This window comes from Terrapene carolina, unplaced genomic scaffold, assembly GCF_002925995.2.
Source record: "Terrapene carolina triunguis isolate 2854851 unplaced genomic scaffold, T_m_triunguis-2.0 Scaffold96, whole genome shotgun sequence".
NCBI classification, from domain to species: Eukaryota; Metazoa; Chordata; order Testudines; family Emydidae; genus Terrapene; species Terrapene triunguis.
The window spans coordinates 67,637,282-67,652,369 of NW_020664447.1; the positions used below are offsets into that span (position 1 = coordinate 67,637,282).

The window sequence follows — 15,088 nt, forward strand, 5'->3', positions numbered from 1 at the left end:
GGGAAGATTGGGGGGAAAAAGGTGAAGGTGTTTGATCTGGGATCGCATGATTCCGATTTATGTTGTTTAACAAAACTTCCTCCCTTCTTTTGGCAGATTATGTTAGCAGATTGGTCATGTAGATAAACATCAGTGCTATTAGTATAAATAATATATTTTAATAAATTTGCAAAATTAAAATATAAAAAAGCATCACCAAGATTTCTGGTTTGGAACAGCTAGAAGGTTAAAAACAGTGTTAATAACAGGCCAGAAAAATTAAAGGCAGAGAGAGCAGAAAGAAGTTAACAATCAGTAGTGGATAATGGAGGAGCAATAAATAATGAGGAAGAATGCAGACAAATGCAGAAAGACATATAGCACATTCAAATGCTAACAGATGACAGACAGTTCAATGCAGACAAAAGAAATATAATTATGACTTTGATGAGCCTTCGCGGCACAAGACTAGTTTTTGTTCACAATAAAACATGAAGAGTAAAAAAATAGATTTTTTAAAAATGTGGGGAGGCAAGTCCTTGTGTATCATTTAATGAATGATGAGAAAAAGAAAGAAGAAAGACAAATCAATGCATCTATTGAGTCTTAATAACCCAATTGTGTGTGTTCGTGTATGTGTGCACATGCTTCACAAAATATGAGCATTTAAAAAAACAGTTCAAAACAAAAGAGAACTCCTCCATGTGCCATTAAATACAATGTGCCTTGCTGGCTACTCAACTAGAATAAGATCATCAATTTCTTTGACTTCTGTTTCTTAATCCTTAGCTTTTTTTTATTATTTTATTTTTTAATCAAGAACTGTAGCTTGTACAATTAGTCAGGTTCTTTACATATTAGTGCACATTGCTCTTCAACTTCAGATACTGGCCATTGTCAGGATGCTGTTCTAGGTGTACTAGAGACCTGATCCATTACAGCAAAAGCTACGTTCTCTGCTGGTATAAATGGGTACAGCTCCATTGACTTCAATAGAGTTTCACCTACTTACACCAGTAGAGAATTTTCCCCCATTTATCTGCACTCACATATGTATAACTCCATATGGATGGTCATTACTAGGTTGGCAGGGAACAACTATAAGGACGTTCCCCCCTAAATTCATGATTAGGACTTTGGAACAATTAAAGAAGAAATTTTCTCAGAGAATCCATCCCAGTATCTGCTGGGACAGTATTTTGAGGCCCCAATTCAGTAATCATCTACTCTAATCAAGAATAAATAAAGTCAAGTCAGTGGAGTTCCATCAATGTAAAAGCTGTGTAAGGAAGAGCAAAAACCAGACCATGAGAGTTTAGGCAGTGCTATGTGAAAACTCATGTAATGAAGGCATGATTTAAGCAGTCTATGGTTTCTGTATCTCATTTTTTATCCTCTGTGCCTTGAACTAAGAAGTTCCCCTGTTACTTGAAACATAACAGCACCTTCAGGTAATTATCATTATACTGAACTGTCTAATGATGAAATATTTGTGTATATAATTGATTTATAATGAGAAGATTTTCATCTTGGGGCATCTGGATTAAAATGTCAAGGTGGCCATGTTCATTGTGGGTGAAGGGATAGAAAGTCCTAAAAATAGTAGTGAAGTGCATGGATTTGCACACTGTCTGGCTACTGAAAAATAATTGAGAATCAGGGACAGATTATGTACCATGGTGATGGATAACTGAGAAATACCTGGGATAGAGATAACAGCAGAACTGCCAAGTCCAAGCATTTACAACTCACATCTCCATAAATCATGAGACTGGATTTAAAATAATGAGATATTAAAAATAATATTGTCTGAGTTCTATTTACTTGCCATCTGGGTTTTGAGCCTCTAGGGTTCACATTTTCAAGCTTTTCTGAGAAACAGAAACTTACTTCTTTAAAAAAAATGAGAGCTGGGATTCTCATATAATCAGCTGACTCCAGAAACTAGGGATTTAACATAAACATTAAATATCATGAAATTCATGATAAAATTGTGAGAATTGGCACCACTGCCTCTTAGAACTCTGAGCGTAAAGTATAGTAATAAAATAAATGAAACCTTTCCCTCCCTCCCTCCTTCCCTCCCATCATTTTGTCTCACGCAAAGTCCTCAATAAACTATTAAATACTCAAGCTGCTCAGTTTTTTTCAGGAAGGATTTCATTGCCTCCTCCTGACCCTAAAAAAAAAAAAGAGTTATAAGTTCTTAGTATTCTTTCTGCCTGAGACAAAGAAAGGAAGAACATTTTATGATTCAAATGAGAGGCTCAACTTATCCTGAGGATATTCTCATGACTGTTCCTAATAACTACTCTGCTTGTGACATGGTGTCTATGTAGTGTTTGACTAAATGAGCCCACCATAACTCACTCCTAGTAACATTGATAGCCACCAAAGAAGCAGCACTAACTGAAGACAAAGCAAAAACTTACTGTGATTTGAGGAAGATGCCTTTTGAGTTAAAGGCAAGAAATCAGATTGAAATAAGTTCTGTGTTTCATGGGGAAAAAAATAATGGTGTGTGATCAATGCAAACACTACATGTAGAACTGGTTGCTTTAAATATAATGATCCTCTTTCTATCGCATATTGCACCAAGGTATAAAATGTACAGCTGGAACAGGCTGTTCTCCAGAGACTTGTGGGTTTGAGAACTGCAGAGGCTGAGAGAAGAAGAAACAAGAGAGACAAAATTATCATTTGATAATGCCTTCCCTAAGCTTAATTAAGCTCACTCTAAGATTGCAGCCCTGGTAAGCTTTTGTAAATGAGTTTGCTCACCAGACAGATTCTCTCAGTATCCCAAAGGCCAAATAAAATACAGCATCTTTCCCAGTCCCTTCTAAAGAATGGGAATGGCATTATGAGAAATGTTATTCATATCAATGACAAAATAGTCTTCATAATATCAACACAAGTAGCCTCATACCTTTCAGCAGTGTATTTCCACTTCCATATAGTACTCACACCTCATTAAACTACATCCCTTCCATCTTTCAGCCATAAGGGAATATTTTCCTGAATGGGTGATGAATGTTTCACTGGTTCAGTAGAACTAGTCAGAGTTCTAACCTCCTTCATTCTATCAACAGTTCCTCTAAGTCTAAAATGCAAAATCTTCCTGGATATAAAGAGACCATTAAAGTGGCATAAACTCTCTTTTACCAGATCTTGAAAACAAGCTTGGGATTGAGAGAAATGAAACCAGTGCATCAACCTGGTCCTTTGTTTTAACCCAGATTGAAAAGGTGTTGACTACTCTGGCTACCTTTCTATCTCTCACTGTCTACAAATCTGTAACATGGGTGCTTTGTACCGCTGAAGAGCTAAACAAATTGTTTCACAAGACATTTTCATTACCTCAGAATCCTCTCAAAGATCTGAAAATTTAGTGTCAATTTATCAGGATGCCAAATAGATACCATCTGCTTGGCAATTCTGCTTGCTTTTTAGCTTTTCTTTCAGGTGATCAGTCTGCAGCAGAATGACATGCTTTTCTGCCCTCAAGTAATAGACATTGGAACAGGGACCTTCTGGAGAAGCAGCATAATGTGATTCTTGTTTATTTATCTCTGTGCTCTGCTCTGTAGTGGCATCAAACAACTCCTGAGCGATGCAAGTTTCAGCGCTGTAAAGAGACAGTGTAGAGAGTGCTACAGCGCTGGGAGCTGTGATCCCAGCACTGGTAGCTTTTCCCCTCATGGAGATGGTTTTATTACAGCGTGGGGAGAGCTCTCTCCCCACGCTGGAGCCACGACTACACAGCCACATTAAAGCGCTGCCACAGCAGCACTTTAACATCAGCTGTGTAGACATACACTCAGAAGGGAAAGATTCTTGGTCTGTGCTCTCTGATGATCAAATTATTTTCTTTATGTTTTCTTCTTAAGGAAACTGATATGTCTGATTTTATTTTTCACCCAGCTGTTTTGCAGTAACATTTTCTTTAAAAAATAACATAAATATAAAATGTCCACCATCTTCACAAAATATCATCTGTGTTCTGTCATAAATAGGGAGTGTCCCCAAAAAGACTCCTTCTGAATGGATTTCAACATGAAAGCTATATTTTCCCCCCTTCAGATACTGATACATAAGATTAACTATCTCTGGCACTGAATACTGCTTTGCCACCAGCTAGTGGAAAGATCTCAATATTTCAGAAATTTCTCAAAAGCTATGGGAAAACCCTGCTTCTCTTATGACAGTAGGTCCATGGAAATCAATAGGATTATTCACATGAGGAAAGGGCTCTATACTGTATCTATAACACATTTCTGTTGATGGTACCACTTTGAAGGAGACCTTTAACATTCCAAGAGCGACTTTGGCCTGTTATTTTGAGGTCATTTTTTGTTCTTCTGTGTCCTCTCTGAATCCTCACACTTCCTAATTGGTCTTTTAATCAGTAGAGACCTCACTTCTTCTTTACCCTTAACCAATAATGATGAATACTGACCAATTTTACCTACCTCTGGCCAAAAGAGAGGAGTAATGTAATCTTAGACATGTCAATACCTTGCCCCAACTAAATTAACTACAGCAAACACTTTAAAAAAATTCTCTTCTGTAACCTACTTGCTATTAAAGGTCCAGTAAAATGAGGGTCTGGCTAGAGATTCTTGCCTGTATGCTCGGGGTTCTGCTGATCGCCATATTTGGGGTCGGGAAGGAATTTTCCTCCAGGGTGGATTGGCAGTGGCCCTGGAGGTTTTTCGCCTTCCTCCGCAGCATAGGGCAGGGGTCACAAGCTGGAAGATTCTCTGCGACTTGAAGTCTTTAGATCACGATCTGGAGACTTCAACAGCAGAGCTAAGGGAAAGTGGGGGGGGTCAGCTTTTGTGGCCTGCATCATGCGGGGGGTCGGACTAGATGACCATATTGGTCCCTTCTGACCTTAAAGTCTATGAGTCTATGAGTCTATGAGTTTAGGGTTTGGGTTGTTGTTTGTTTGTTTTTTAAGTTAAACATTTAACAACTCGAAGCATCTGATAGGTTTAGGGAAACTATTCTAGTTTCAAAATGGAAAAGAACTATTATTTAAGGAATTTAAAGATTTAAACTATGAATTATTCTTGTGGAACTCATAGTCCTCTGTCTATTGTGATCTCCTGCAGCCTATGTTCTGCCCTCAAAATGGAGTCTTTTTCTGTCATTCTCAAGACAAATATGTTTCTTCCTGTCTCAAGTTCCCAGCTCATATAGAGGAATCTCCCCCTCAGCTTCCCAGGGAGAAGATGGGGATTAATCCTTTAGTGTACATATAAGGCCATTTCCTTTTGCTTACACTGATGCAAATCATATATTACTCCACTGATGTCAATGGAGTGTAAAATGGGTGTAATAAGAGTTTTCATTAGAATCCCTGGTGTTTGGTCAACAGTCATTTCCCTTCAGACTATCCATTACTCCAAAGATGTTCTGATGCTAAGGGATTGTTTTGTTTCTTCGTTATTTCGGGATTTCAATGTGATTCAGTATGGTACTCCTCTGGAATTATCAGATGGAGTTTTCAGAGGAGCCTATGGGAGTTAGGTGCTCAATTTCCACTGAATTTCAATGGGATTTGGGTGCCTAGCTCCCCTGACAATCCCAACCATTACCTTCATTGTACTATCTGAGTCTTCAGAAAGTGATACCTGAGTCACACTGGTTCAAAATATTTCAAAAGTACAATGAACATTCAAAATACCCCAGAGCACTAAGAGTTCAGTGTGTCGTGTGATTTTCCCCAACCTCATATAGGAATCAAAATCATTATTCCTCAAATCTAGCAGTACAGCTTTTATCAATGCTTGTATCATTTGACTCATAAGCAGAGATATATGTACTTTCAAAAGGGGATTGAACTTCTCTCTTTTGATTTGTTTATTGAGCTGTAAGCATAGTGGATCCTGTTAAATCATTTGGAATGTCCCTTTCATAACAATGGTCCCCTTGAAAATACTAAAGGTCATTGAGACCTGCTGAAAACAGACTGAATGACACAGAAGAGAAGGAAGGATTTCTGCCTCTTGAATCTATGAATATGCAAGTAAAAATGAATATGACTTTTTAATCAGTAGAAAATTAGAATCAATAGGTTTTTGAGATTATTTGGGAAGTAAGGCAGATGGCCTTGTTGATCAAAAGCTGGTGTTGTTTCTAGATCTGTATTGATTGTCTGTCTTCTGGCCCTTCTCCCCTTAAAGTGAAAGAGGAGAGATGAAGGCACAAGAGACAACATAATGAATTTGGTGGAGTGACTTTTATTGTAGTTCACTTTTTCAGTTCTGTACATGGCCAGCAGAGTGTCTCTCTGATAGGCGTGTGCTGGATGGATTTGAGAATGGATAAAGATTCCATCACAGAGCCGGAGATGGACAACTTCCCTACTCAATTGAATGGCTAGTTTTAATAGATAAAAGAGTTTCTATGCTTTTATTGAGAACCTGTTTCAGGAACAACCCACAAGGGCTAACAGTTCCAGCGTTCACCATGCTAGGTAGTGAAGTAACAAATAAGCTCTCTTTCTCTCTCATCTCAGGTAGGGGTCATATGTTTATCTTGTCCTTAATCAGTCTTCCATTTTTCACTTGAGATTTTTGGGCACACAAATAACTGCAGGAGCAATTCATATGCCTGTTGATTCTTAGCCAGCTTCTTGTCCTCACAAACCAGTTATTTAGATAACTAAGTGACTTGAATTTCAGGTGCAAATTATTGGCCAACACTGAACCTGTGATTATTTGAATACACTATTTGTTGCACAAAAGTGGACACCAGTGATTGAAATTTCTCTGTGGGGTTGTCTTCACTATAGGCCCTTTTAACCACTGTTGGCTGACATGAAGCTGACCACAATTTGTCCTGAGCGACACTGGTAGGGCCGGCTCTGGCTTTTTGGCCGCCCCAAGCAAAAAAAAAACAAAAAAACGGGGCAACCCAGAATGGGCCAGAGCGCGGGTGCAGGGGGACCGGCTGGGGGGGGCGGAAGGGGGAGGGAGCGAGCGGGAGAGAGAGAGAAGGGGGCGGCCAGGGCTACAGCAGGGGCGCTGCCATGCGGCCCCTCCCGCTGCGCCGCCTCCTGCCGCCTGCCATGAGGGCTCCGCTCCGGTCGGCGGGGAGGGAAGGAAGAGGACTGCCCTGCAGGGCGCTCTGGTTCTCTGCGCCGCCGCCCCCTACAGGGTGGCCGGAGCGGAACAAGAACAACAGCAACAAAAAAGCGGCCGTGCCGCCCTAGGATTGGGCAGAATGCTGCCTCCAACAATCTGCCGCCCCAAGCACCAGCTTGCTCAGCTGGTGCCTGGAGCCGGCCCTGGACACTGGGCACAAATCCTGCCAGCTAATAGTGAGTAAAGGGCCTCTCCTCAAACATAGAATCATAGGGTAACCACAAGGGTCATCTAGTCTAACCACCTGCCAAGATTCAGGATTTGTTGTGTCTAAACCATCCAAGACAAATGACTATCCAGCCTCCTTTTGAACAATAACATTTTGTATTGTAGTCTAGTTTTATCTGTCTAATTTCTAATGTTTATCTCTTCACATACTATCTAGTTACATCTTGTCAGGCTTCAACAGTCTTTGACAAGGTGTCTCTAAGGTGTCCGCAACAACTACCAATAAATAAATACAATTAAATACATACATAAATAAAAGCAAATATTTTCAGGAGACTTTGATCTTAGAATGACTTTGCCCAACTTATTTCCTGGTTATATTGGAAGAACAAGACCAACAAAGAAGCTGCAAACAGAAAACTTTGAAACATGTTGGTCATGCTTAGACATAAGAGGAAATCCACAGAACTCCCCAGATGCCTGTGTCTCTTGGAAAGAGATGGTGAGGAATGGCCTGAAGGCAATTCTCAGAAACAGGTTGTCATGATTTTGTCAAAAGCTTATTGCAGAAACCACCTAGAGGAAAGAAAGGAGGATCTCTGCTAGAGCAAGCCTGTGAAGTAAAGTGCAGCACCCTAAGGCACTGTGCACACTATTACTTGGTGATACTGAAGTGACCCTTCTTAGTCAATATATAGCAGATAACTATGAATTGTGAAGGGAATTAAGAAAAGAAAGAAAAGCCTCCAAAATAGATAAATTTTATATTTGGAAATTGCAGGACCTTATCCTGCAGGTCAGTGATAGTTTGCCATTTACAGGCTCAATATCAGATCCTGTCCTTGGTTACATAAAAGACTCAAGTTCAGAACACAAATGGTACTTTTACATTACATTAGTTCACTCTAAAATTAAGAGCTCAGAGAAAATCTGATAATCCAATGTTGTCTTCCAAGTTTATATAACTCTAACCAAACTGTTTTAATGGAGGACAGGTCCATCAATGGCTATTAGCCAACATGGTCAGGGATGTGCAACCCCATGCTCTGGGTGTCCCCTAAGCCTCGACTGCTAGATATGGGACTGGACAACAGGGGATGGATCGTTCAATAATTGCCCTATTCTGTTCATTCCTTCTGAAGCATTTAGCACTGGCCACTGTTGGAAGAAAGATACTGGGCTAGATGGACCATTGATCTGACCCAGTATGGCCATTGTTATGTCCTTAATTGTTTTATTAATTTGCAAACAGTTTTATACCTTCATTCTGTCCCAAAATACAATATAGTAATGATTACAAAACATAGTGGCCTGTCACTGCACAGACTTTTCTTCTTGTAGGTATCTGGGGAAATTACTGAATTATTTCTTTCTTTCTTTCTCACCTTCTAAACACCCTTTCCCTTCCAAACCACAGTGATAAAAACAAAAAAATGTTCCTAAGTAAAAAGCACGTATTTTATTTGCCTGAAATTGGTGAACAATTGACTACAGTCCTAATTTCCCCTTCTGTCTCCTGTGAATTCAGGATCCAAAGCCCATTGAAGTAAATGATAGCTCAGTGGTTTGAGCATTAGTCTGCTAAATTCAGGGTTGTGAGTTTAATCTTTGAGGGGGCCTCTTAGGGATCTGGGGGGAAAATCAGTACTTGGTCCTGCTAGTGAAAGCAGGGTGCTGGACTCGATGACCTTTCAGGGTCCCTTCAAGTTCTATGAGATAGGTATATCTCCATATATTATAGGGGGAGAAATAGCTCAGTGGTTTGAGCATTGACCTGCTAAACCCAGGGTTGTAAGTTCAATCCATTTAGGGAACTGTGGTAAAAATCTGTCTGGGGATTTGTCCTGCTTTGAGTAGAGGGTTGGACTAGATGACCTCCCGAGGTCCCTTCCAACCCCAATATTCTATTAATAGATTTTTGATCAGGTTCTGTGACAGAATGGGAGTAAGCCTAAGGTTGACTCACACTCTGCAAGCTTCCACTGGGCAGGAGCCAAATTGGGGAGATACTCAATTAAGGGTGGGGTACTTAACTAGTTAACAAGGGGATTCAGTATATCCAGTGGGCACTGTTAAAAGGTAGACAGGAAGGGAAGCTGGAAGGAAGAGTAAAGAAGCCCAGGATCCAGGGCCGCCGGGGGGCAAGTGGGGCAATTTGCCCCAGGCCCCGCAGGGGCCCCGCAAGCCCTGGCCCGGCGGCAGTCGAGGTCTTCGGTGCCATTTCAGCAGCGGGGGGCCCTTCAGTGCTGCCGAAGACACGGAGCAACTGAAGGGCCCCCCACCGCCGAAATGCCGCCAAAGACCCAGACCACCACCGGGTGAGTATAAGCACTGCAGGTCCCCCGCTTTGCCCCAGGCCCCCTGAATCCTCTGGGCGGCCCTGCCAGGATCTCAGAGTGGTGAGACCTTTCCTCCCACCCTTTCACCCAGTGCTTGGGAAAAGCCTTGTGGGGCTGGGACATGAAGTCGTATGTGATATTGTAAATGACGTACACTGTGGTGAACTTATGAAGAGTGTGTGAAGAATGTTTACAAAGAGAAATCCAGGGTGAGGGAAGGCATTCTGTGTCAGACTCTTATTTATTTGAATCAAGAGAAATATCTCGAGCTCCCTTTACCCTTTCTTCCTCTTATAATGTACAAATATCACTCTAATGCCATCTCTGCAAAATAAGCTCTTTTGTTTTGGTTTTTATGTTATAGTGTTTCATTCTCTCTTAAAAGTAATTGCATCAGCAGGCCTTTAGTATGGATCACTGGCACGTCACTCTAGGCTAGCCCCACTTATAATCACAGATAATTTAAGAAGTATATACTTCTGTGTTCTCCTTTCAGTTGACTGCCTTTACAACCGTATAAAGCAGTTTGTTTAAAAAAAAAAGCTTCATCAATTTTAGAAAAAGACACTGTTTAAGGTCTAAGCAATCAGACTATAACCAAGATTAATAATTCAAAGGAGGGAAATAAATAAATAAATCAGCCTAAAATAGGTGGGGGGAGGTTTTAAAAGCTGGTAGGTTAGCACTCCTCAGCTATCCCACAATGTGTTCTTGAATGTTGATGTTTCTTGTGTTCCTCCAAGGAGCCTAACCCTGTGCTATGCTGCCACCTTGGCAAAGCAAAGAGACTTACAAGCAATTCCACAACAGCATAGTGCTTGTCTTGCTGTTTAATGCTTCTCTGGGCATTGATGTGTAATTTTTCCAGTTTAGAAAGCTTCCTGTTTGTACATAAGAGGGATGATAGAAATGATAATCATGTTTGTGAGACTTGACTCATTCTGGCATAATCACGGTACTTATGCCATCGGGTTTTTTTTAATAACTGTATCCGGAATATTTCATGCATTTTATAAGGTCTTTCAAGGAGGCTTGTTTGATTTTGTGTTTAAATCAAAGAAATTAAAGAGATGGGGGGGATATACTTGATCTATCCCTTGGCAAGTAGAGCATGATTCCCTTCTGTATTTTGTCCAGCTGAGTTTTAAAGGCTTAATGAAAAGAAAAAGCAGATTGTATTGACCTGACTATCAGTTTGAAGCTCTGGAAAAGACTTTCTTACAGAATCTTTACTACTTTTAGTTGATGGGTTCCCTTTAATTGATGTTAGCTCTTTAGAGGGGGACACGATCAGATATTGGAAAGTTGTTTTTTAAAAGCACATTAAGAATCGGTGGAGCGTTGATAATGCCTCTGCCTGTCGGTTTCTTTCTCTCTCTTTTTCTTCAGTGTTTAAAACTTTACAAAGCAGTGGAAGTGTCCCGGAGCAGAATCGAGCCTGGTGGGATCTAGTTTTGAAAGATTCTCCTCCCCCGCACCTTTGTGACTTATCTCTCCCATTTCAAAATGCCCTTTTCTCCCCCCGAAGGGAACGTGTTCCCACATGTTCAAGTTTAATGGTGGTGGTAAAGCTTTCCTTTGAACACTGGCGAAGTGCCTATGTGAGCGAGACTTTCACTTTTTTCTTGTGGGTACTTTTACTTGTCCCTGTTGAAGCTACTATAAATAGTCTTCCAAAAGGTGGAGCCAGCGTTTTGAATGGAGTCGTATTTCCAAATACGTACTTTCGGCTCCATCACACTCCTCGATGGTTAAAGTGCCAGGGGTGGGACAGAGGGAGAAATAACAAAGGGGGACGACTTGCATGAAGTTTTGCTTGCTAGATTCGAGACCTCTCCCAAGCCAGGGACAAAAGATGTGGTCCCCAAAGGGGTCTGTTTTTCCTACAGGATCCAGTAAGTCCCTAAACTCAATGTTTGTCTCCCAAGCTAGAACGGAGTTACACTGTCCATTTAAAGCAAACTAAGAATAGAAACTGACAAGCTATAAAAAGACATAAGCCAAGCATCTTTGCTGTTGACCTTCAATAGGCAACCCCAGCTGGGTTGGGGTTTCCCAGTGACCTGTGCGACTGCTCTTCAGTGAGGCTGCAAAGGGTTAAGCCGCTGCCTTGCTTGCGGAAGAATATGTCTAAGGCTGGGTGCGCTGCAGCCACACGTTGGAAAGCTGTCACACTCACTTAGGAGTTCTGCAGCTCCGCTTGTCACCAGTGAGTAATGATCACACATCGATAAGATCGCTCAGCCTTGCTGAGCTGGAAGCGCTGGGGGAAGGGGGAAGAACATAAAAAAATAAAACGGGCGTTTTAACCATTTCAGTCGTGAGCTCGGTCAGTGCCAGCCAGTGGGGTGTCAGGGTTCAATGGCCAGCTGGACAGCAGCTCCGGAAGCGCCTTTCCTTTCCCCCTTTCCTTGAGAGGAAGCTGGGGTGATGGTGACCATCGCTAGCTGTAGAAAAAAGGAGACCTTGGTGGTGATCCTTAAAACAATACCATGCAGGAGTCCCTCTCTTCTGCAAGCTTCTCTCCTTTCAACCTTCCTGACCCAGTGGGGTTTGGGTGAGATCCCTAGGAGGAACTTCCGCTGCAGCAGGTAACAGCTGGGTCAGTTGCAACTTTCCTTCTGGGATGGGATGAGCTAGAATTGACGACTGTGTTGGTCTAAACACCCCCCCCCCCCCTCTCTGACCTTAACTTGGGATGGGGGAGCCAGACATAACTCTATGGGCACTCTCTGAGCCTACAGGTCAGAGCAGCAAGCTCCAACATCGCTACGCAAAGCAGACCTCACCGAGTCAGTCAGGGGTGCTGGAACAATTTGTATAGTGGGGGTGGCTGAAAGCCATTGAACCAAACTGCAAACCCTGTATAGAATGGAAACCGCTTCAAGCCAGGGGTGCTGCAGAACCCCTAGTTCCAGCACCACTTATAGTCAGGCATTTGTGAGAGCGGCTCTATCATTGGGGGGGGGGGAATAGTACAGCAAACATCTCTTGCAATCAGTCCCATTTATAGCTTTTAAAAAAAGTCTATTTGTAGGGGTTGACAAGGAGAAAATGTCTCTCACCTTGTACCAGTCACTCAGCTTCAGTAAAACTAACTTTAAAATAATTACCTTTAACCCCCCCTCCCCCCACTCCCCACCCAACAGGGCTCCTGGCCCTTTAAAAAAAGATTCCGAATCGAGCTTTGAAAGACTCCGTTCATTCTCTGGAATGTTTAGGTCCGATTTTAACCCCTTAGGGCTGGCGTTACTTTCATTCCTCGGGGCCAGCATGAAGCTGCACGCAGAGAGTAGGTTTGATGGCAACAGCCCTTCTCTTCATTGGTGATTATTTCCACCCTGCCTTGAACGGTGCCAGCTCTGCGCTTCAGCTTTCCCTGGTTTGCACAGTACTCCTGTCTGAGCCCGGGCGAAGTCGCGGCACAAGCGCCTTAGCTATGCTTTGTGAACAGAATCCTATTGATCCCTGTGGGACTCTGGAGAAGACACCTGCCACCCCTGTGCTGCAAAGGTAATAAAGCCGCTAGGTGTTTGGCATCATGCAGACAACTCCTATCACCCCCACCCCCCGAGTGCCTACAGAAGGGCAGGATGTTCTAGTCTCCCCCCTCCCCGGTCACGGCACTGCACCGGGGTAGATACATGTCTCATCTGGAAGTAAGATCAAGGTCAGGGGTGGTGGCGGTCACAGGCGACTTCTGCTGTGCTCGGGGAAATAAAGCTCCGGGACTGGGCAGTGTAGTGAGCAGCAAGCTTTGATGTTGCATCCGCTGAGGGAAGTTCCTGGCAAGATGGCACAGGCAGGCTGCCCTTCGCCCCTGATTTGCCCCGTGGCATTCTTTTCAGCGCACTTCTGCAATACAACTTGTCTGGGGTGCGGGCTATTTCAGTGCGCTATAATTGTCGTCTTTTTTTATCCACCTTTAAGGGCACTACACTGTGGGAAAAGGTTGGCGCGTGGAAGGGAAAGTCAAAGTGGTGGTAGAGCTGGTGGTGGTGGTTGTGTGTGTGGAGGGGGTTTATAAAGGAGAGAGGGGCACAGAATATTGCGCACAAGTCCATTCTCTAAAACATTGGCCATCTCTATTGATTGCATCAAATAGAGCATCCCACATCAAGCGGCCTCAGGATGAGGTATGCCCTTGAAAAGGGGGCAATAATTTAGACCCCAAATGAATTTAGAATAAGATTTAGAAACCGATGTCAGATGGCTCCACTTTTAAACTACAGATGAACAGACAAATTGCAAGTTCATCATGCAGCCAAAGGCAATGAATAAATACATCCCGAGACACTTCAATTGCCTTTCCTGGCTAATAGACACATGGAATTGATCGAATTCACCTATTCTCCCCCCTCTTTTCCTCTCTCCCCACCTCTATAATAACTTAAAACACAGTCTGTGTCCTGCACTTTCTAGGTAGCCATGCCCCCCCTCCCCTCGGAAAGTCTATATTGTAACTTGCTCTTCAAAATTAAATAACACAGCGTTTATCTGGACTTGTTAGAACATGGCAGGCACTTACTACAGAACTAGGAAGGGTTGTTTTTTGTTTCTTTTTCTTTTCCACTGAGAGAAATGCAGACAATCCGGAAAATGTGCAAAAAACAAAACAGAACAAACAAACAAAAAACCCTAAAAGGGGTTCTTGGCTCCGTACAAGACATCAGTATGGGGTTTATCTGATATGTATGGCAAGGCATACTTGGCCATAAAATACATCCTCAGGTTTCTCCAGCAGTTTTAAATCTGGCTGGCTGATCACGGCAATCAGACAGCGTATTAAAAAAAGATCCGTTTATTTCCCCAGTGATATGATTTTATTGTTTTGTTGTTATTTCCCAGATAAAAGTTCGTAGAGAGGGGGAAAAGGGAGAGAGAGAGAAATCGTCAGAGGTTGCACGTACGTGAAATAACGCCATGTTGGCGGAGAGGATTATTGTAATTTGGGCACCTCTTCTTTTGGATCACTGGCCCCGGGAGTTTCTTTTATTTAAAATAATCCCCGTTGATATGATCCAACAGCCCTCAGACAGGAGAAAGGAACAGTCGCAGATCACACGGTGGCCTTATTCCTAACGGGGAGAGGGGGGCATTCATTATGCAAGAATAGCGCTATGTTGCCGGTGTTACCTTCTTTGGCACAGCTATTTGGCGAGAGGAGAACCCCTCTTTGCAATTAAAACAACTAACCACACACATCGGCCCGCATCTAGACTGTAACACACTTCTAGGATGCTTCGCGTTGCCAGCGCCATATAGTACATTTCGCGTAGGCACTATTCTGGTGGAGCAGACACCGCTTTCGGCAAGGGGTGGGTTAAAAAAACAACAACCCAGAGCCTGACTTTGCCTCTTGGAAAGCTCTAGGTTGCAGCCCAGCGCTGCCTTCCAAGCATTCTTTAAACTAGCAATGTGGGAGGGACTCCAGGAGAGGGGGAGAGA

General features: G+C 42.6%; 1 protein-coding gene across 1 annotated transcript in view; it reads left to right on the forward strand.

The window, feature by feature from the left end:
• The first annotated feature begins 13,108 nt into the window (after positions 1 to 13,108).
• FLRT2 (fibronectin leucine rich transmembrane protein 2) overlaps positions 13,109 to 15,088 on the forward strand; it is a 65,531-nt gene continuing 63,551 nt past the window's right edge. Inside the window, exon 1 of the mRNA XM_029911431.1 lies at positions 13,109 to 13,153. The gene's annotated coding sequence lies outside the window, so the exon portion shown is untranslated. The remainder of the gene's footprint in view (positions 13,154 to 15,088) is intronic.